This window comes from Mastigoproctus giganteus, chromosome 6 (assembly GCF_048544385.1).
Source record: "Mastigoproctus giganteus isolate SK-2022 chromosome 6, ASM4854438v1, whole genome shotgun sequence".
Lineage (NCBI taxonomy): Eukaryota > Metazoa > Arthropoda > Arachnida > Uropygi > Thelyphonidae > Mastigoproctus > Mastigoproctus giganteus.
In genome coordinates, this window is record NC_143580.1 from 134,744,343 (window position 1) to 134,766,852 (window position 22,510).

At 35.4% G+C, this 22,510-nt stretch overlaps 1 protein-coding gene across 2 annotated transcripts in view; it reads left to right on the forward strand.

Annotated features, from left to right (window-relative positions):
* The first annotated feature begins 11,349 nt into the window (after positions 1-11,349).
* The window catches only part of tko (30S ribosomal protein S12 technical knockout), a 93,339-nt gene continuing 82,178 nt past the window's right edge, over positions 11,350-22,510 (forward strand). The window contains exons 1-2 of one of the 2 annotated variants that reach the window (XM_090375345.1): positions 11,350-11,396; positions 11,945-11,983. The gene's annotated coding sequence lies outside the window, so the exon portion shown is untranslated. The remainder of the gene's footprint in view (positions 11,397-11,944; positions 11,984-22,510) is intronic. The other variant, XM_090375344.1, reaches the window with a different exon arrangement.

A 22,510-nucleotide genomic window follows, 5' to 3' on the forward strand; every position in this document is an offset into this window, starting at 1 on the left:
CACATTCACTGCCTTTTATATTTGCAAGGGTCCTTTATGCTTCTCTTGGGTGTTGGAACAAGTAGGCAATTTATAATAAATGAATTTCATCTGTGAAAAATTGGCACTCCAAGTAATGCCAGCCTCTGTTGTTTACAGCAATCTAATATCAACAAATGCATTTCAATGAGATTCAGAATCTGCATCACTTGAATAGAATTCTATTTCACTAAAATTTCCTATAAAATTTTACCTTAAAATTTTATAGGAAATTTTAGTGAAATAGAATTCTATTCAAGTGATGCAGATTCTGAATCTCATTGAAATGCATTTGTTGATATTAGATTGCTGTAAACAACAGAGGCTGGAATTACTTGGAGTGCCAATTTTTCACACATTTTACACTATAAGGATGATGTTTTGTTTGTCACAAACTAAAGAATTAAAATTCAACAGGCATAGTTTTCAAAAAAATTTTACCTTTTCTTCATGTGGAAAATACCAAACTACATAAAATAACTTCAACGTAAGCACAGAACAAATAAAACTGTGAACCAAGAATACAGCTTTTATAGCACTTGCTAGATAGTTTGATTTATGCTAAGAAAAATTCCAACAATAGTCCATTGGTCAATCAATGTGCCAATGTCACTTAGTTGTTTATTTCATATGCTTTTCCTTTTACAGCACTCATGTATTGACTGCAGTTGAATGGATGCATATTTGTGTTGAGACACAAAAAATTGCAGTTCCTTTGCATTCTGGCAGCAAATATGTTAACAGATGCCAGATGAGCAAAGGCATTTACCTTCCTTCTAGGCAACTCCCATTCCCATGTGGTATCTGTGAGACACCACCGACAGGTGTTTAATCTTGACATTGAGCTTTGATTTCCCTGGGTGACACTTTAGAAATAAGAAAGGAAATATGCAAATACTTGAAATGACAAAAAGATGACAAAAATAGACATTCATGTTGCAATTGCAAGATGCCACATGACCAGAAAATTTTGAAAGCGGTAAAATCTTTATTATTATTTTCATTTGATATTTTTAATTGGGTTTAGCAAATCATAATTAATAGATCACAATTTTCAATTCAGTAATAAAGCTAAAAATTAGTTTTTAATAAGTAAAACAAAATTTAATCCTGGAGGCTCACATCTGGTGAGTATGGGCTTGGCACACCCAGGGTCTTGAGCTGGATATCATCATTCTCTTTCTTGGCGATTCCCTTCTAGCTCTCTCTCTCTCTCTCTCTCTCTCTGGGTAACTCGGGGAATTTTTTTTTTTTTTTTTTTTTGGCTGGTGCAGCATAAGCCTTAGACTTCTTTGCACCATATAGTTAATAATAATAAAAAGGGATCATACATTGCCATGAGTGTCCTTGTTAAAAAACTGATCAGTGGTTTTGCAAACATAAAGGTGTGCAAGATGAATTTTTAAGTAAGAACCAAATTATAAATTAATCATGATGTTATTAACTACAAATTAATCCTGATGTTATAGATTACAAATTAATTTTAACATATATTATTGAACAGCTCATTTTGATGTACTAACTTTAAGTTTTTATAGTTAAAATTTTTTGAATGTTACTTAAAACTGTATTATAAATAATATTTTTACAAGGCAGTGCTTTACTTGTAAAAATGTTTGGTGTTCTTTACATAGGCGACCAAAAATTCAAGCAATACCACTGAATCCCAGTCCTTGTAACTACTACAGAATTTATAAATGTAAATAGCAGAATATTCACAACAAAATTCACCTCTTCCTTATTTTGAACCTGCCCTTCAAATAGTTGCTATAAAATATATTTTGGTGTAAGGGTGTAAATCTTTAATAAGATTTTTAACCAAAAGCTATACATATGCCACCAGATTCAGAATGCTACTTGGTAGATCTACATATCTTATGTTATTTATCAGCAGGTTGCAAATGGACTTGGATTTCAAATATCCTCTGGAAACTGTGAAATTTGCATTACCAGCATCAACTGCCAAGACTGGCTGTTTTTTTTTGCCTTAGTACCATTTAGTGCAGGTCATATATTGCTATTTGTCATTCACCATTAAGAAACAATGAACTGCATAAAAATATGCAAACTAGCATATGTTTCATCATAGCAACTCATCTAAATTACTTAGTATTAGTAGTGCAAATGATGCAAGAAAGTAAGTTATACACTATCAGTCAAAAAAATCCCATTTTGCCTATCCATTCCCTCAAACAGTTTGTCTAGTTCTTCCTTGAATTTATTCAAAGTATCCATTTCCCCAGCAGTGGATGAAAGCTTTTTTGGCAGTTAACGACCCATTGGCTGAAGGCAAATGTCTGGACATATATTCTGCAACCATTCTTCCTCAATTTGAATTTATGTTCCTTCATGTACATAGTCTGAAGAAGAGGAAGAATCCATCAGCATTGAGTTTGCTGAAACCATTCAACGCCTTAAACACCTCAATCACATCACCTTGCAGGTGCCTAGTCTCCAGATGCTGCAATTTGCAGATTTGAAGCCTTTTGTGGTAAGAGCACTTCATTGTCTCCCTCACCAGTCTTGTTGCCCTTCTTTGTATCCATTCCAGCAATTCTACATCCTTCCAGACCTTCATGCAGTACTCAAGATGTGATCTGACCATTGCCTTATACAATGGGATTATCACCTCCTTAACTCTGCTAGCAAAATTCCTCTATATCATTCACAAAACCAAATGAGCTGGCTTGGCAACCTGTCTACACTGCACAAAGAACTTCATTTCTGACTGCACAGTTATCCTCAGGTCTTCTTCATTTTCAGTTACCCTGGGATTACTGTTACCCATATGCAGTACTTTGCATTTGTCAATATTGAACTTCAATTGCTCTTTCTCAGCCCTTCTGCCTAATTTTTCTAGATCTTGTTGCAACAGCATATCTTCATTACTGTCATTAACCACCTTGCCAACTTTTGGATCATCTTCAAACTTAGACATTACACCAGTTCATTAATAAATACAGAATACAGTAATGGGCCTGGCACTAAATCTTGTGGAACTCCACTAAAAACAGACCATAAGAAGCAGTGCCCACTCTTCCTTCTCGCACTCAACCATCCCTTTATCCATAGCAGTAACTTGCCTTTATAGCCACTTTGCTCCAATTTGTACAGGAGTCTTTTATGTGCAACAGTATCAAAACCTTTCCTGAAATCCAAGTGTATATATATATATATATATATATATATATATATATATCAGAATTATTTTTTGCATCCTGTTCCCTTGTCACTATATCACAGTATCAACTCAAATTGATCAGACAAGATCTCCTCTTAACGAATTCATGCTGCAACTGAAGTATAACTGCACTCCTGTTAGGATGGTCCTACATTATTTCTTTAACCAGTGACTCCATTAATTTTCCCTGGAACCGAAGTTAAGCTAACAGGTCTGTAATTACTCGTGTCACCCTTTGATCCACTCCCCTCCATGAATTGGAGATATATTCGCACATCTCCAGTTCACACTGACCTCCCCTGAATCCAGTTATGCTCTCGTAAATGGATAAGAGTTTGCTTACCTCCTTTGCTGCGTCCTGTAATATAAGTAAATAGATCCCATCCACCCAGGTGCATTTTTACATTTAACTTCAAGAACTTCTCTTCCACTTTCCCCTCAGTTATAACAAAATCACTTAACTCCCTGTTAAGAGTTTGATGCACTTCTGCATCCTCTTCCCTAAAGAATTCCTCATGTTGAATGTGGATGCAAAATATCTATTAAGTTTGTCAGCAACCTGGGCAGGATCATCAACAGTTAAACCATCGACATCAAGTGAACCGATATGATTCATCCCCTTCCTTTTAGTGTTTACATAAGTAAAGAAGTCTTTGCTGTTTTTCTTTGTGTCTCATAATCTGCCTTGACCTACCTAATCTCCTTTGTGACTTGAGTGCTGATTAGTTTATAGCTACCATAGGCTTCTTTGGCACCTGATAATTTATATGCATCCCATGCATTTTTCTTCTCTGCCACATGCCTCATTAGATCATGTGGCATCCATTTTGGTGGAAGCCTTGAACAGTATTTCTTAGTTGATATGAAAAGCCTAGTAGTTTCTATGATTGTTTCCCTGAATGCTTCCCATTTATAATTTGTTTTTTGTATTTACTTTATAAATAAGAGAGGAAATATGCAAATACTTGAAATGAAAGCATTTCTAGCTTTTAAAGTTTAGTCTATTTATTATTTATAGAATCTGAAAAACCATATTTCGTGGATATTTTCTCCTCTGCTTCTTTATTTATTTCTGATTTAATGTGCTTTTATTTCATTATATTATTATTAATAGTAATGCTTCTTATTGTGAATATTACTATTACTTAATAGTAATAAGCATACAACTTATGCTTACATCTTAAGCATAAGTTGTATGAGCCAGATTTCATAACCTACAAAGCAATCTCCATGGTGATTATAATAAATGGAAATAGAAGAAAGAAAGTTATCAACACCCTTTCATCCTGTTATAAACTTTACCACAAACATCTTGTTATAGCTAAGAAATTAAATGGTGGCTATATTCCAGTCCCACAGTTGAAACCATGTGGATTACAACTTTGGAGTTACAGTCTTGAAAAGTGTCACATTTGGCATAACTACAGTTGTTAAAACTAAGGATCTATTGAAAATAGGTAGTTTGAGGAAAATCAATAAACATATGCCAATAAAATTTAAATGAAAACCATAGTTAACGTAATTTTCCATTTAGCAACATAAAAACAATGATGAGGTTGGCAATACAATAAGGGGGGAAAAAAAACCAAGGTGATAGAACAAGATAGATACTTGCACACTGTCGACTATTCTCCTAAGTCACACCTTTCTTTGATACTGCAAAACATGATATGTTTCGCAGTGTTGTTAGAAAACAAGTAAAAAAAAATTAGTTATGAAAAAACATGAATGCTAATCCAAGTTAGTCCAACTTTATGGATGTTCGACTTATGGAAGTCTTACTGTATGTTCTCCTAACCCCTACACACAAACTACTACTAATTACTCAGGCATCAACAATCACAAGCTAGCAAAGTGGTAGCATCAAGATTGCATACCATCTGGTCTGGAAACTTCCTAGAACATTGCCATTTTAAAGCTGTACTCTTGATATGCAATGAATGTTGAATCCTACCATGACACCCATCATAGCCTCAGAAGATATAACTTGTTAGAACTACAGTATAGAAAGGGCAGAGAAAAATAGACACTTTGGAATCCAAACCTGGCAACTTGTGGCTTAGCATAGGCATTTGATGCAAGAAAGCAAGATTATGCAGCATCAGCCAAAATAAAAAAAAAAAAAAAAACACTTCCACTTCAACCCTCTGTTCGTTCGAAATACCTGTCCAGCTCAGCCTTAAACTTATTTAGGCTATCAACTTCCACGACAAGGGATGGAAGTCTGTTCCACCAACAAACCACTCGCTGGCTAAAGGCAAATTTCCGCACGTCTATCCTACATCTGTCTCCTCAATTGAATTTATGCCCTCTCAGGTGATTATTCTGAGCAAGAGGAAGAATCCCATCAGCATTGAGCATGCTCAAACCATTCAAGGCTTTATACACCTCTATCAGATCACCTCACTGGTGCCTAGTCTCCAGACACTGTAATTTGCAAAACTTAAGCCTTTCTTCGTAAGAGCACCCCTTTGTTCCATTCACTAACCTTGTTGCCCTTCTCTGTACTTGTTCCAGCAGCTCTACATCCTTCTTGAAATGAGGCCTCCAGACCTGTATACAGTACTCTAGGTGTGGCCTGACCATTGCCTTATACAAGAGAATAATCACCTCCTTATCTCTGCTAGAAAAATTCCTATACATCATTGACAATACACCATGAGCTACTCTTGCAGCCCATCTGCACTGCTCAGAGAACTTCATATCTGCCTGCACAACCACCCCCAGGTCCCTTTCATTCTCTACCACTGTCAGTGTAGTACCACAGAGTTGATACGTTGCTCTGGGGTTGCTGTTTCCCATATGTAGTACTTTACATTTGTCAATGTTAAACTTCATTTGCCACCTCTCAGCCCATCTGCTCAACCTTTCCAGATCCTGTTGCAGCAGCATAGTGTCAGTAGTGTCCTTGACAACCCTGCCAACCTTCATATCGTCTTCAAACTTGGACATTAAGCTTGCTATACCATCATCAATATAATTTATAAATACAGAAAACAATAATGGACCCAACACTGAACCCTGAGGGACTCCACTAATAACATTAGTCCACGATGAGCAGTGGCCATTGATTACCACTCTCTGTCTTCTCCCCTTCAACCATCCCTTAATCCATAGCACCAATTTTCCTCCAATGCCACACTGCTCCAATTTGTGCAGCATTCTTCCATGTGCAACAGTATCAAAAGCCTTTCTAAGATCCAAGTATATAATATCAAAGTTATTCCCTGCATCCAGTTCCTTTGTGACTGCATCATAGTATCCAATCAAATTGGTCAGGCAAGACTTCCCCTTAACAAAACCATGCTGTGTCCGAGCTATAACTGAAGTCTTGTCTAGATGATCCTGCAGTGCTTCTTTAACCAGTGCCTCCATTAATTTTCCTGGAACAGAAGTTAAACTCACAGGTCTATAATTACTTGTGTCAGCCTTTGATTCTCTTTGTGAATTGGGGTCACATTTGCACATCTCCAGTCTGTGGGTGTCTCCCCTGAGTCCAAGGAAGCTCTCATAATTATGGCTAAGGGTTTGCTTACTTCCTTTGCTGCCTCCTTTAATATAACTGGATAGATCCCATCCACCCCAGGTGCCTTCCTTGTGTTTATCTTCAACAATTTCTCCTCCACTTTACTCTCAATTATTACAAGATTCTCTAGCTTACTGCCAGAGTTGAATACACCTCTGGCATTCCCCTCGCTGAATAACTCCTCATGTGTGAATGTCGATGCAAAATATTCATTTAGTTTGTTAGCTACCTGAGCAGGATCATCAACAGTTGACCCATCGGTATCAAGTGGACCAATCTGATTCATCCCCTTCCTTCTAGAGTTTACATAAGTAAAGAACTCTTTGCTGTTTTTCTTTGCATCCCTTGCCAAAGATTTCTCGTAATCTGCCTTCGCCTGCCTAACCTCCTTTGTAAATTGGTTACAGATCAACTTGTATCTATCATAGGCTTCTGTGTCACGTGTTAATTTGTATGTATCCCATGCATTTTTCTCCTCTGCCATATGTCTCATTAGTTCATCTGACATCCATTTAGGCCTAAACCTTGAACAATATTTCTTAGTTGGTATGTAAAGTGTAGAAGCTTCCAAGATAAGTTCTTTGAATGCTTCCCATTTTGAATTTGCTGTTGGTAACATCATCAGTTGGTCCCACTGTATAGAATTTAAATACTGTCTCAGTCCATCATAGTCGCCTTTACGAAAGCAATAACCCTTCCCTTTACCCCTAATGGTAGTTACCTCTTTGAGTAAATCCCACTTCAGAACACTGTGATCACTGCCACCTAGTGGTTCATTTATCTGCAGATTCTTAATGCATGAAGAATCACTACTGATAATCAAGAGTATTACTCCCTTAAGTTGCCTCCCGAACATGCTGATATAGAAAACAATCATCCAATAAATCCACAAAAGCCTTGCTAGTGTGTGAGTGACCAGCCCCAAATTCCAGTCAATATCTGGGAAATTAAAATCTCCCATTATAAGACTCTCTGGTTTACTGGCCCACTCGATTTCCCTGTACAGTTTCTTATTATACTCATCAGAGTCATTAGGCCTATAGCACACTCGTACTCTCAATTTTGATCTCCCAATGCTTATGTCACACCAAACTGACTCAACACTGCACTGTCCAGCGATGTCGACCGGCTTCACTTTCTTGGATTTTATGTGTTTCTTAACTAATAGCATAACCCCTCCTCCCTTCCTATCCTGTCTGTCCTTTCTGTAGACGTTGTACTCCCCAAATTCCAGTTCTGCATTCCTTATATCTGTGTGACACCACGTCTCTGATATCCCAACAATATCTGCCTTTGATGTTTTGAGCAATACCTCAAATTTATTTACTAAACTCCTAGCATTGGTGTACACGCAAGTATACATGCACCTGTTTCTGTTCTTAGCTACCCTAACACAACCTATGTGTTTACTTGTACTGAAGTGACTCCCAGCAGTCTCTGAAATATCCTGCATCTTGTTTTTCAGGCTTCTGCTCATTCCAATAGAAGCAGTGCAAGAATCTCTTTCACCTCTGCCAGTGGCTACTGTTAATCTATTAGTCTTTGTCTCCCCCCAAGCTAGCAGTTTTCCGACCCACCTAACACTGCCTCGATAGCATCAGCAAATATTCTTGCACCCTTTCTATTTAGATGTATCCCATCCCTGTAGAAGTAGTCTCTCCTGTTAACAAGTACAATCCAGGCTGAAAAAAATTCTACCCCTTGAGCCTTGCATAATCTTTCCAGGGCCGAATTGATCGACAAGGCTCTCATCATATACTCCCTCCTATCGTGTCTGGGCAATTCTGCCCAGACACAATAGGAGGGAGTATATGATGGCTTTTTTTCAACAGTGACCTGTACTTGTTAAGTAATTCTGCCGGTCTCCTACTCTTGATATCATTAGTGCCAAATTAGTGCCATTAGTGCTTATACAAAGCAAAACAGTAGCATTGCAGAGATGTTGAATTATTTTTTACTTTTTTATTATTATTATTATTATTTTCTTTTTTCATTAAAACCCCCAACACAAAACGTAGTATTAGAACCTATGGTACTTAGTACCATGCATGGGCTGAAGGTTGGGAAGACTGAAGATTCTGGATATTTTTCTTGTGTTTTCTAAATTTTTTCTATTTAAAGCAAGTGAAATTAATAGTTATTATTCAAGTGTGTTGAACAGTGAATCAGAAGTTTTATTTGGAACTGGTAATTTTGTGCAAAATGATAACCAGATTTAAAAAAATAATAAATCTCTCCTTGAATAATTCATCATCATTGGCCATTTTCAAACCACTACAGGATGAAGGCCTCTTCAGAAACTTTCCAGTTCCTTCTGTTTTGTGCAATGGCCATCCATTTACCACCCACAAACTCTTGAATTTCATCTGTCCATCTCTGTTGTTGTCTTCCAGGATTTCTTTTAGCTCCTCTTGGGTACCATTGTGTTATTTTCTTAGTCCATCTGTCATCATGATTTCAAGCTATGTGTCCTGCCCAAGTTCATTTCAGTTCTTTAGTTTGGATAAGAATGTCTTTTACTTGAGTTTGCTACCTAATCCATGTGTTTCTCTTCTTATCCAACATCTGATTCCTAATATAATTTGTTTCATTCTTTGCTTGTAGTTTTTAGCTTCTCTTCCATTCTTTTGATGAGTGCCCAAGTTTCACTTCCATAAGTCACAGTGGGGAGTATACATTGGTTCATTATTTTACGTTTCAGACAAATCGGGATATTGCTCCTCAGTAATGAATCCTATCCATTTGAAATTTATTCTTCCCTTGACTTACAGCCATTTATCATTATTACATCTAATGACTTGCTCAAGATAAGTATATGAATCCACCTTTTCAATTTCTGCTCCTTCAATGATTATATCCCTTCTTGTGGCATACTTGTTTATCATTACTTTTGTTTTAACCATATTCATCTTTAGTCCGAAAACCTTACTAACTCTGCATAACTGATTAAAATTTTCCTCTAATTCTTCAGGAGCATGGTTTATGATCATAACGTCATCTGCAAATTGTAAATGGTTTAGATACTCTCTATTTACATTAATTCCTTTCTGTGACCAGTCCAATCTTCTGAAAGCTTCTTGAAGGGCAGCAGTAAACAACTTTGGAGACATTGTGTCTCCTAATCGAACACTCATTGTGGACTGATGTTATTAGTGGAGTCCCTCAGGGCTCAGTGTTGGGTCCATTATTGTTTTCTGTATTTATAAATGATATTGATGATGGTATATCGGGCTTAATGTCCAAGTTTGCAGACGATACAAAGGTTGGCAGGGTTGTCAAGGACACTACTGACACTATGCTGCTGCAACAGGATCTGGAAAGGTTGAGCAGATGGGCTGAGAGGTGGCAAATGAAGTTTAACATTGATAAATGTAAAGTACTACACATGGGAAACAGCAACCCCAGAGCAACGTATCAACTCTGTGGTACTACACTGACAGTGGTAGAGAATGAAAGGGACTTGGGGGTGGTTGTGCAGGCAGATATGAAGTTCTCTGAGCAGTGCAGAAGGGCTGCAAGAGTAGCTCATGGAGTATTGTCAATGATATACAGGAATTTTTCCAGCAGGGATAAGGAGGTGATTATTCCATTGTATAAGGCGATGGTCAGGCCACACCTAGAGTACTGTATACAGGTCTGGAGGCCTCATTTCAAGAAGGATGTAGAGCTGCTGGAACGAGTACAGAGAAGGGCAACAAGATTAGTGAATGGAACAAAGGGGTGCTCTTACGAAGAAAGGCTTAAGTTTTGCAAATTACAGTGTCTGGAGACTAGGCACCAGCGAGGTGATCTGATAGAGGTGTATAAAGCCTTGAATGGTTTAAGCATGCTCAATGCTGATGGGATTCTTCCTCTAGCTCAGAAAAATCACCTGAGAGGGCATAAATTCAAATTGAGGAAAGACAGATGTAGGATAGACGTGCGGAAATTTGCCTTTAGCCAGCGGGTGGTTGGTTGGTGGAACAGACTTCCATCCCTTGTGGTGGAGGTTGATAGCCTAAATAAGTTTAAGGCTCAGCTGGACAGGTATTTTGAACGAACAGAGGGGTGAAGTGGAAGTGGGTTTTTTTTTTTTTTTTTTGGCTGATGCTGCATAAGCTTGCTTTCTTGCATCAAATGCCTCTACTAATGCTAATGCTAACACCTTTCTCAATTTTAAATTTGCTACTGTCTTTGTCTAGTCTAATAAAGGAGGTAGCATTCTCATATATTTTCTTCAAAATCATAATGTATGTGATGTTTATGCCTTGTCTTCCCAGTGCCCGAAACATTGCCTTATGCTGTATGGAGTCAAATGCCTTTTCATGATCCACAAATGCCAGGAATAATGGTGTTAATTCCATGTGAAGTTTCAGTACATGCTGCTTTTTCTTCTCTTCTATTATCTCAAAGACCTTCGTATTATTTACTCGAGTCAGTTTTTTCCTTTCTTTTCTTGCATCTGTATCAAGTGTGCATCTTACCATTCTGTGAAAACTTCTTACCATTCTTTGATCACTTAATTAATTAGGGAAACTGAATTATTTTTTTATCAACTACATTCATACCTAAATTAATTTAGAAAGAACTTAAAAACTTGTAATTATTTAAAATTACTATACATATATATTTTTTTTTTTCTGCAGGTTTGAATGCAATCTTCTTTAAGCTGTAGTGTGAAGACCATTAAAGGTATATATATCTTATGTTTCAAATGTCCAACAACACTAACATTTACACAATAAAATGAAACTTTTTGACTTTCTCAGCAAAAATTTCTAAATTCCAATTTGTTCTAATTAATGCTTTCCATAAGAGGGCACCATTATCAGTTGACAAGAGTCATATAGTAAATGTTTCTCTCAGTAAACAGTATATTTATACAATTGATATTTATTATTTATAACAAATATCAATGATTTCATAAATATGCCATTTAATATATAAATAAATAATAATTACAGAATTGGTGATCATTGTTTTAAATGAGAAGAAAGCTTTAAATTAATTTGCTTGGAACATTTGCAGTATTAATTAATATTACTATTATAATTGAAAGAGTATCACAAAAAGAGTCAATAAATGTCACTTGAGAAACAAAGTTAAGTAAAATAAACATTGATTTTCTCGGAAATTTTTCAGACAGCTAGAGAAGCTGCCCCACTGTCCCATAATACCATTTGTTTGCAATTAAGTTTTTTAATAAAATATATTTTTTTTTTTTTTTTTTGCTTGATCAGTATCTACAGACTTCAGGGATCTGTCACAAGTAAAACAAGGTAGTATTGTTTTTAATAATTTTGATTATTGCAACCCACGTGAAGCCACATATTTTAGCTATTATACAATAACTGAAAGTGTCATAAAATTTCTACTTGAGTTTAAAGTAACCTTACAGTGTGCAATAAAGAAGCCATTTAAGATCTACTTGGGTGATGAATGACTGATGATCAACAACTGTGTTCTTGATCATCCATTGTTGCATGGTATCCTGTGTGCTTTGGTGACTTTTCTGCTTGAGTGGTTTTCAATAATGTGCATATTTTAAGAACAGATGATTAGATCCAAACCTTAACTACCAGCAAAAGCAAATTTACTTTTATAAATATTCAAATCTTGATAGATGACTACTTTGTGTTTACTCAGGATATTGACTAATGAAGAGTCTTCTGAATTTAATATCCCTCCTTTATTTTCTTATAGTTAAGGCTTGGCCTCTCTTGCCTGAATAAAAAAAAAAAAAAAATCCCTTAAGTTGATTAAATAAAACTTGTTTTTTTAACAAAAAACCAGTAGTTTGCTGGTGTGACCAGTATATTGTGCATGATGTAGTTCAGTCAGTATTTCCCAACCTTTTTTCAGATAGGAAACACTTTTATATTTGTAGTGGAAACTACAGGCCACTTTTCTATATGAAGTAGAGGCCACAGAAAAAAGAATATTAAACTGTACATGCAAATATATTAATAACTATTTCTTAAATATAATATGTACTTGTTGAATAACATGTAGTGTACTATATATACTACTACTAACATATATAGTACTGTATTAGTAGTGGCATATGATGCAAGAAAGCAAGCTTATACAACATCAGCCAAAAAAAAAACACGCTACCCATTTCACCTATCCATTCTCTCCAAAAGTTTGTCTAGTTCTTCCTTGAATTTATTTAAGCTATCAACTTCCACAATGACAGAGGAAGTTTGTTCCATCAATCAACCACTCGCTGGCTAAAGGCAAATTTACACACATCTATTCTGCAGCTATTTTTCCTCAGTTTGAATTTGTGCCCCCTGAAGTGCATAATCTGAGAATGAATTCCAACAGCATTAAGCTTACTCAAACCATTCAAAGCTTTAAACACCTCAATCAGATCACCTTGTAGGTGCTTAGTCTCTACATGCTGCAATTTGCAAAACTGAAGCCTTTCTTAGTAAGCGCACCCCTTTTCTCCCCTCACCAATCTCGTTGCCCTTCTCTGTGCTCATTCCAGCAGTTCTACGTCCTTCGTAAAATAACACCTCCAGATCTGTATGCAGTACTCAAGGTGTGGCCCGACCACTGACTTATACAAAGAGATGATCACCACCTTCTCCCTGCTAGAAACATTCCTATATATCAGGGGTGGCCAATGAGTCGATCGCGGCTTTAATTTTGGTCGATCACAACGAATTTTAAATATACAATCATCCCTCGATTTGCGTGGTCAGGTATACTACCAAAATTTTATATTGCACAGAGGGTTTCGCTACTTGTGTGTTATTTTATTTATTTATTTTTTTTTTAATGAAGCTTCAAAAATAGGAATGAAGAGCAGATTTTGAAAATTTATTTTTGTTTTTTTTTTGCATGATTGAAGATTTCATTGAAGGAGAAACATATTTCACCACAATAACGTAAAATACCACAGAATTCCAGATGTCGGTATTATTGCAAATGCAATAAGATCGAGTTTACTACCCATTTAAAATTGTTTTATGGTCGTGACCTCCAGAAATAGCTTTAGAGAAATATCACAAAGGCATTCAAAACTGATTCTTATAACGATATAACCAAATAGAGCAATAAATGGTGGTGTGTTTGTCCGATTATTTTGGAAAAAATTTCCTCATTCGGGAATCTTCTTCATCAATTATCCTACGTTAGCTGTTCAGACAGAATAGCTTTCCAGTTCGTGTGACTTAAAGCATTTTAATCGGTTAAAGCATTGCTTTTGCTGATTTAATAACGGGACAGTACTTATATGTTAATTTAATACCTTTTGATTTAAAATGAATACTACAAAAAAGAGTAAAATGTATCATTTTCATCAATTTGGGAACTAGAATACTTTTTTTGTAAAGGTGAAAGAAAAATGTTGCTGTTTGATTTGCAATGCTTCCGTGGCTATACCCAAAAAAGGAAATTTAGAAAGGCACTTCAACGCACTCCATGGTAAATACCAATCGGATTTTCTGCCGAATAGTGACCTTAGAAAAAAAAAAGAACTTAAATCCAAAATATTCGCTCAACAAAATTTCTTCATGACACCTAATTTACAATCTAAAGCAGTAATTGTAGCATCATTTAAAGTGAGTCATCTTGAAAAAAAATGCAAATAATTTTCTGATACACATTTTTAGAAATAAGTCTCTTTTTGAAAATTTTAAGAACAAAAATGAAATTAAAAGTGCCCTTCAGGATGTGCAATTATCTCGAAATACTGTGATGCGACACATCGAAAAAAAATGAGTAAAAATGTGAGCAAACAATTGCATGCTGATATTGCTAATTGTGTGTCCTTACCTTTACAACTGGATGAATCTACAGACATCAGTGATACAGCTCAATTGCTCGTTTTGTTGGTATGTTTTTCGACGATTCTGTCACTAGAGAAGAACTTCTGGGTATGGTTTCTTTAAAAGAAAGAACTAGAGAGCTTGATATCTTTAACTCATTCAAACATTTTATTGAAAAACTTAAATTAAATTAAATTACCACTATTTAAGCTCGTATCGGTAACAACAGATGGAGCTAAAGCAATGACTGGGCATCTTAACGGATTCATCGCATTATGCCAAAATGATGATGCATTCCTAGATTTTTTGACTTACCACTGTATAATCCACCAACAAGTGTTAGCCAGCAAAAGATTAAATACTAAAAGTGTTATGGACTTCACTTTCGAAATCGTGAATTTCATCAGAGGACAATCTCTTCAAAGGAGACTTTTCAAAATGCAACTCAATGAAAAAGAACCAGATCTGAAAGTACACACAGATGTGAGGTGGCTGACTCGGAGTAAGTTTCTACAGAGATTTCGAAATTTGCTGAATGAAATTAAAAAATTTATTGATCAAAGGGGAGATGATTATCAGCACCTACAAGATACGGAGTGGTTGTGTGATCTGGCTTTTTTGCCAGATTTTACCAGTAAATTAAGTGATCTGAATTTGAAATTACAAGGAAAAAATAAAAATGTGGGTGACATGATTAGTAGTATTTCTGAATATAAATATAAATTTTTGGCAATGGCTAAGGATCTCAAAGAAAAAAAAATTCAACCATTTTGTAAATATGCAAGATTATTTGCAAAAATATCCTGTTTTTGAATTTAATAGTGAGAAATATGTTTCTGAAATTGAGAATGTTGTGGACGATTTTGAAACCAGATTTAGTGATTTTAAAACAATTGAAGGCATTGTTCAATATATTTCTTATCTATTTAATGTCGACTTAAATACGAAACAAATTGCAGAAAAAAAAAATCACTGAGATTTTTCACTTTCAAGTAAAATATTACTTGAAAGTGAAATTATTACATTGCGAAACAATATCTTCCTAAAAGCCAGGTCATCAGAAAAAGAATTTTGGAAATATGTTTGCTGAGAAAAGTACCCAACTGTAAAAAAATGCAGTGAACTTTTAAATTCCTGTTTTGGTTCCACATATCTGTATGAATTGGCCTTTGCATATTTGAAACAAACAAAGACGAAGAATTGCTGTGCTCTTACGGATTTGCATACTGAAGATTCTTTATGGTTGGACTTATCACAGTATATCTCCGATTTTGAAAGTTTGGCAGATGACATGAAGACACAAACTTCGCATAGATTAAAATTTTAAATATGTATGAATTTAAAATAAGAATTCTGAATTGTATTGAATTTTAAAATTTATAAACAACATTTTTCAATATGTGTTGATTAACTTTTTTAACCTTGTGCAATGAAATTTTTGAGATGGTAGATCGCGGCACATTTTGAAGGAAAAAAGTAGATCGCATCACAAATTAAGTTGGCCACCCCTGCTATATATCATTGACAAAACCCCTTGAGCTGTCCTGGCAGCCTTGCACCATTCAGAGAACTTCATATCTGACTGCACAATTACCCCCCCAGATATTTTTCATTCTCCACTACCTTGAGAGAGTTAGTATGCTACTCTGAGGTTACTGCTACTCATATGCAGTACTTTGCATTAGTCAATTATATACTTCAGTTGCCACTTCTCAGCTAATCTGCCTAATTTTTCTAGATCTTGTTGCAGTAACATACTGTTATTAATAACCCTGCCAACCTTTGTATCATCTGCAAACTTGAACTTTAAGCCTGATATACCTTCACCATTATCACTGATAAATATAGAAAACAGTGATGGGTCTTGTCTTGTCTAGATGATCCTGCATTACTTTTTTAACCAGTGAATCCATCTCTGTAACAGGAGTTAAAGTAACAGGTCTGTAATTACTCATGTCACCCTTTGATCCTGCTTTGTAAATTGGGGATACATATGCACATTTCAATCCTTGGGGACCTCCCCTGAATCCAGGGATGCTCTCATAAATATGACTAATGTGGTGTGCTTACTTCCTTTGCTGCCTCTCTTAATATAATTGGTTCAAATCCACCTCCACCCCAAATGCCTTTATTATGTTTACCTTCAACAATTTCTCTTCCACTTTCCTCTCGGTTATTACAAAATCATTTAGCTCACTGGTAGAGTTTGATAAAATTCTGGCCTCCACTTCCCTAAAAATTCCTCATGTGTGAATGTGGATGCAAAATACTTACTCAGTTTATCAGCTACCTGAGCAGGATCATCAACATTCGAACCATTGATATTCAGTGAACCAATCTGATTCATCCCCTTCCTTCTAGAGTTTACATAAGTAAAGAAGTTTTTGCTGTTTTTCTTTGCATCCTCTGCCAAAGATTTTGCTTGACTAACATCCTTTGTGACTTGATTACAGACTATCTTATATCTACCATAGGCATCTGTGCCTCCTGATAATTTATATGCGTTCCTTGCATTTTTCTTCTCTGCTACAAGTCTCGTTAGGTCATCTGACATCGATTTAGGCCTAAACATTGGACATTATTTCTTAGTTGAATTTGCTGTTGGTAACATCATCAGTTGGTCCCATTGTACAGAATTTTAAAAATCTCAGAGACTATTGTAGTCACCTTTATGGAAGCAAAAACATCTTTAAGTAAATCCCAGATCAACACGGTGTGATCACTGCCACCTAGTGGTTCCTTTATCTGCAGATTCTTAATGCATGAATAATCACTGCCAATAATCATATCAAGGGTATTACTCCTGGTTGCCTCTCGATGCTGCTGTAGAAAAGTCATCCAACAAATCTACAAAATTCTTGCTGGTGTGCGAGTGACCAATCCACAAGTTCCAGTCAATATCTGGAAAGTTAAAATTTTCCATTATAAGACATTCTGATTTACTGGCCCCCCTCTATTTCTCTTTACAATTGTTCGTTGTACTCATCAGAGTCATTAGGCCTATAATACACTCCTACTCTCGTTTTTGCTTTCTAGTGCTTATATCACACCCAACTGACTCAACATTGCGCTGGCCACCCATGTCAACTGGATGCACTGCCTTAGATTTTGTGTTTATTAACTGACAGCACAACCCCTCCTCCTTCCCTTCCTATCTTTACTACCTGACACCTGTCTCAATAGGTGTCTTAGTTGTTTTAAATACTTGATGTATATATTTTGTCATAATGGCTAATGACAGTTGTATTGATTGGTTTCCTCCAGTCATATCTTCTCGTTACTAATTAAATTGTATATGCTTTCACATTGTCACTGTGGTGCTTTTCCATAAGATTCTTATTTGTTTAGCTAATATTTTAAATGCTTTGACATAGAAAAGAATTTTCTATTGTATGTTATTCATAGTTTAACGTTCTTTTATATCCATAACGTAAGTTTTGTTTGAATACTAGTTTAGCATAAGGTTTGTTAAACTAGTATTCACTAGTTTAGTTTGCTGGTTGTCTTCTTTTGTGTTACCTTTCCTAAACATCTAATTTTCATTTTCTGGGGAAGACTTCCTTCTCAACTTTCTATCCTCCCTCTCTCCCCTGCTTCTCCCACTTTTTCCTGTTTCAGTTCTCAAAGGTGCCCTCGAGGTTTTCAGGTAATCCCTAAAAGCTGCAATAAGCTTCTGGACGTACCGTCCCTGGCATGCCTCCATGTGGCTAAGGATGGGGGGATCAGAGGACCAGGTATCTCCCACTACCTGGCCACAAAGTCACCAGGTGCCGGCACTCAACATTCAACAGAACCACACTCTCACATACCACTGGCTTTGGCAAATGTTTTACAGACAAAATCATGATATAGGGCTGCATTTCCCAAACTTTTTTTGTCACGGAACACTTTTCATCTCACAATATATTGATGGAACACATTTCATCTCGCAATATATTTATGTAACATTTATATATTTATGGAACACTTACAAAACACAAGTTCAGTGGGAGCCAAAGAACTGTTTGTAATATTTTATTACATACGACGCACTGTGCATCAGGAGCATCTTTATTTCCAACACATGTAAGGCTGAAATTCAAATAACTGTCATCATACTTTCATTTTGGTCTTTTATTAGTTGGTTCCTGTTTTTTCACTTCTGATTTTTTGAGGAACAAATGGCTATGATTGTTCATCCTCACTTTGAAGTGTGACAATATTATGTTCATTTGCATTGACCACAGTTGCAATACTAGAAGTACTTGCTTCTCATTTTAAAGTTCCTTTTTTCAGCCACAAATCCATGGTTATTTTATTAATAATATTTTTAAATACCGATAATTATCAAAAAAAATTTAAACAAGGAAGTGAGTTTAGTTATGATATCGATTTGCTTTCCCCTCTCCTTCAACCCATGTACTCCAGGCTAAATCGCATATATGATCACTACATCGCTACTTTTTTGTAGATGTCATTACCTCTTCGCATACTTCTCTATGCAAAAACCCTCCAAAATAGTGTTCTGTAGTCTATGCCAGTATATTAATAACCGAAAAAAAAATAAAGTTAAAAATTATAATGATACAAAAGTGGTGTCCACTACAAATATGCAAAATTTATTTATTTAATATTATTTTTTTAATTATTAATTACGATTTTTCACAGAACACTTGTTCACATCTCATGGAACACAGTTTGGGAAACGCTGATATAGGGGAAACCCTGGAGACTGTCTGAAAAACAAAAATACTTTACATACTTTATCCTTTCTGTACACATTGTACTCCCCATACTCAAATTCTGCATTCCTTATATATGTAACACCACATCTCTGATATTCCAAACAGTGTCTGCATTTGATGTCCTGACTTGCACTTCAAATTCATCATATTTATTTACTATGCTGCTAGCATTGGTGTACACATTCACCTCTTCTTATGCTTAGTTACCCTAACAGTATATCAGTATACATTAGGTCATTGTATGCATGTGTGGATCTTGCATCACTGTTAATGGGTTTTTTGTGTACAGGGGGGGGAAACTCTGTTTTATTGTCAAAGTCTCACAGACTACAAGTTGGGAAACACTGATGTAGTTTATTCTTTAGTACTAACTCATAATAACTGAAATTGTTTTTGAGTTTTCTGTATCTGTATTGCTATTAGAGTGTACTTTGGAAAGCAGATAAAAATGATGTGCGAAGTTGGGGAAGAGAAATTTTTAATTTCAGTAGTTGCTTCCATTAAAAAATTTTAAATCTGGTTTTTGACTGAAACACCACACAGTATTTATTTACATATTTCAAGTGCCCCAAAAAATTCAGTTTATTTTATTTTATTATTTTTTTTCATTTACAGTATTTTTTCCCTAATATTATATATTAGAGTGTATACCTGGAGTTCTCAAACTTAGCTGTAACACAACCCTCTAAAATGAGAAATTATTATTATTAGCCATATGGTGCAAGGAAGCCTGAGGCTTATGCTGCACCAGCCAAAAAAAAATTCCTCAAGTTACCCTGAGAGAGGGAGAGAGAGAGAATCAGAAATAGAAAGGAATCACCAAGAAAGAGAAGAATGATGATATCCAGCTCCAGACCCTGGGTGTGCCAAGCCTATACTCACCAGATGTGAGCCCCTGGGGTTAAATGGATTTGTGTGATCATCTCTCTGCTCCCTCATAAATGAATCTAATGATTTCACTTGGATTACAGTTTGTCAAGAAATAAATATGCCTCTTACTTACTTTTAATAATTAAATCTTTCTCTATTTATCAAATAAAACAGCAATACAGCCCTACAACTGTATTAAAAAAAAAAAAAAAAAAAAAAAATATGTTGGAAATAAACAAAAGTAGTCATTTAAAACCTGAGGCAAAAGTTTTAAAAATTGTGATCCCCCCCCCCGCCTCCTTTAAGTTGCTAACAACACCCAGGGGTAGCAATCCACAGTTTGAGAACCCCTGGTATATATGCTAGTATACTATTGGCAAAATGATGTGAGGAAGCACATTTATAGAAATTCAGCAAAAAAAAAAAAAAAAAAACCCCTACTTTGTTTGCCTATTTTCTAATAATTTGTGCAGTCCCTCTGTAAATTTATTCAGGCTTCTCACTTCCAACAACATAATGCTAGGTGGAAGTGTATTTTAATGATCTGTTAGTCTCTGGCTGAAGGTAAATATTCCACACATATAATGCATAACCATCCATTTTCAGTTTAAATTTATATTCCTTTATGTGTGTTACTTGAGAAATAGTAAAGATGCCAACAAAATGTAGTTCACTCAACCCTTTTAAAACCTTAAACATTTCATTTAGTTCTCAGATGCTGTAGTTTGTATAATGCAACATACCCTTTTGTGCCCTCAGCTAACCTTGTTACTTCTCTTTCCAACCTTTATACCAAATCTGTGTCCTTTCTAAAACAGTTTCCAAACCCATATTCAGTACTCGGGATGTGGCCCAACTATTTCTTTATACAATGGAATAATCATCTCTTTAACATGTTTGCTTTCATTATGCATATATGCGTAAAGTGGCACAAGGATGTCATGTGCTACAACATATATATATATATATATGCTCAAAATGCACGTAATATCATAGTGCAAATGAGCAGTCATTTTTAAGCGTTAACTAATGAATGCTGTAAACATAAAGGACATAAAATTAACAACTACTCAATATTAGCACACTGATCAAGCTCTTTACAGTAATGTTTGGCTTTTGTTTATAGAAAAAAATTCTGTTTATTTGTGTTCTTTGCTTGTGTTGATGTTAGTTTATGTACATGAATAAAATTTTTTATAAAATTTTATGATTTGTTCTGTTTTGCAGTTAGCACAAAAGTAAGTGTTCGCTTTTAGCAATGAACACCAGACTTGTAATTTTCTGCCATTACGTATGAATTTTCAGAATGCTGTGGATGTTGGAATGATATATATATTTTTTTTACAATATTTTTAAAATTACAGCAAGTTGAACAAGTTCTCTCACATTTAGATAGCACAAACATGTTAATCCTGCTGTCAAAAACATGTTTATCATTGACACAGCTGATGAGGTCTTAGTGATTTGTTTGCACTGCTAACTGAGCTTCCTGTCAGACTGTACAATTATTTGTGAGCATATATGTATATATGTATGTGTGTGTATATATGTATATATGTATGTGTGTGTATATATATATATATATATAGACAAATGTTTATATTCAATGTATAGGGAAGGGATGCTGACCTGTCAATTGTAATTACCATGGAAAAATTGAGAAGACCTGTAAGGTGAAGGAGATAACCTGAAATAAATTGAATACATAAAAATAAAAATAATAACGAAGCTAACGATTTTACCTAAAGTAGTGGGTCCTAGGGCTTTAACTACTTCAAAGGGTCGGCAGCCAAAACTGTAGGAGCCACCACAATAAGCAGGGTCTCTGTTTCTGTTATGATGTATACATGCAAAATGTATAAATTATAGCCGACCCGACAGAGACCAAAAAGAAAGGAATAAAATTTCAAACAAAAAAAAAAAATATATATATATATATATAATGGCAATAAAACTTTATTAAAGAAAGAAGAATAAAAATTTTGGAATCAAAAAGACCAATACATTACAAAAATTAAACAAAGTAACTGTAGATTATGGGATAAAGTCAGGTTAAAGCCAACTTACTTTGTGTTTGGACCGGAATCTGTGAAATAGTTGTGTGTGTGGCGTTTACAGAGCAATGTTGGAGACCCAAGGAGGAAAACCGATAGATCTCTGTCCAGAATGTTTATATCAGTTGAAGTAACCACGTGTGAGGGGAAAGAAGTGGAGTCAACAAAGTTAACTGTCCCATGTTACGGGGAAGTAGGTAAATAAACAAATGAGGCAAAGTGCCACCAAAGGGAGACTATGACTGACAAAGTAGTGTAGAAAAGACACTAAACTTTGTATCAGAGGAAAAAAGAAGTGATAGCAGAGGAATAGCACCTTGATATTGCTTTCGGCCAGTCTAGTTGCGCACGAGAAATAAAATGTAGTAATTAAGGAT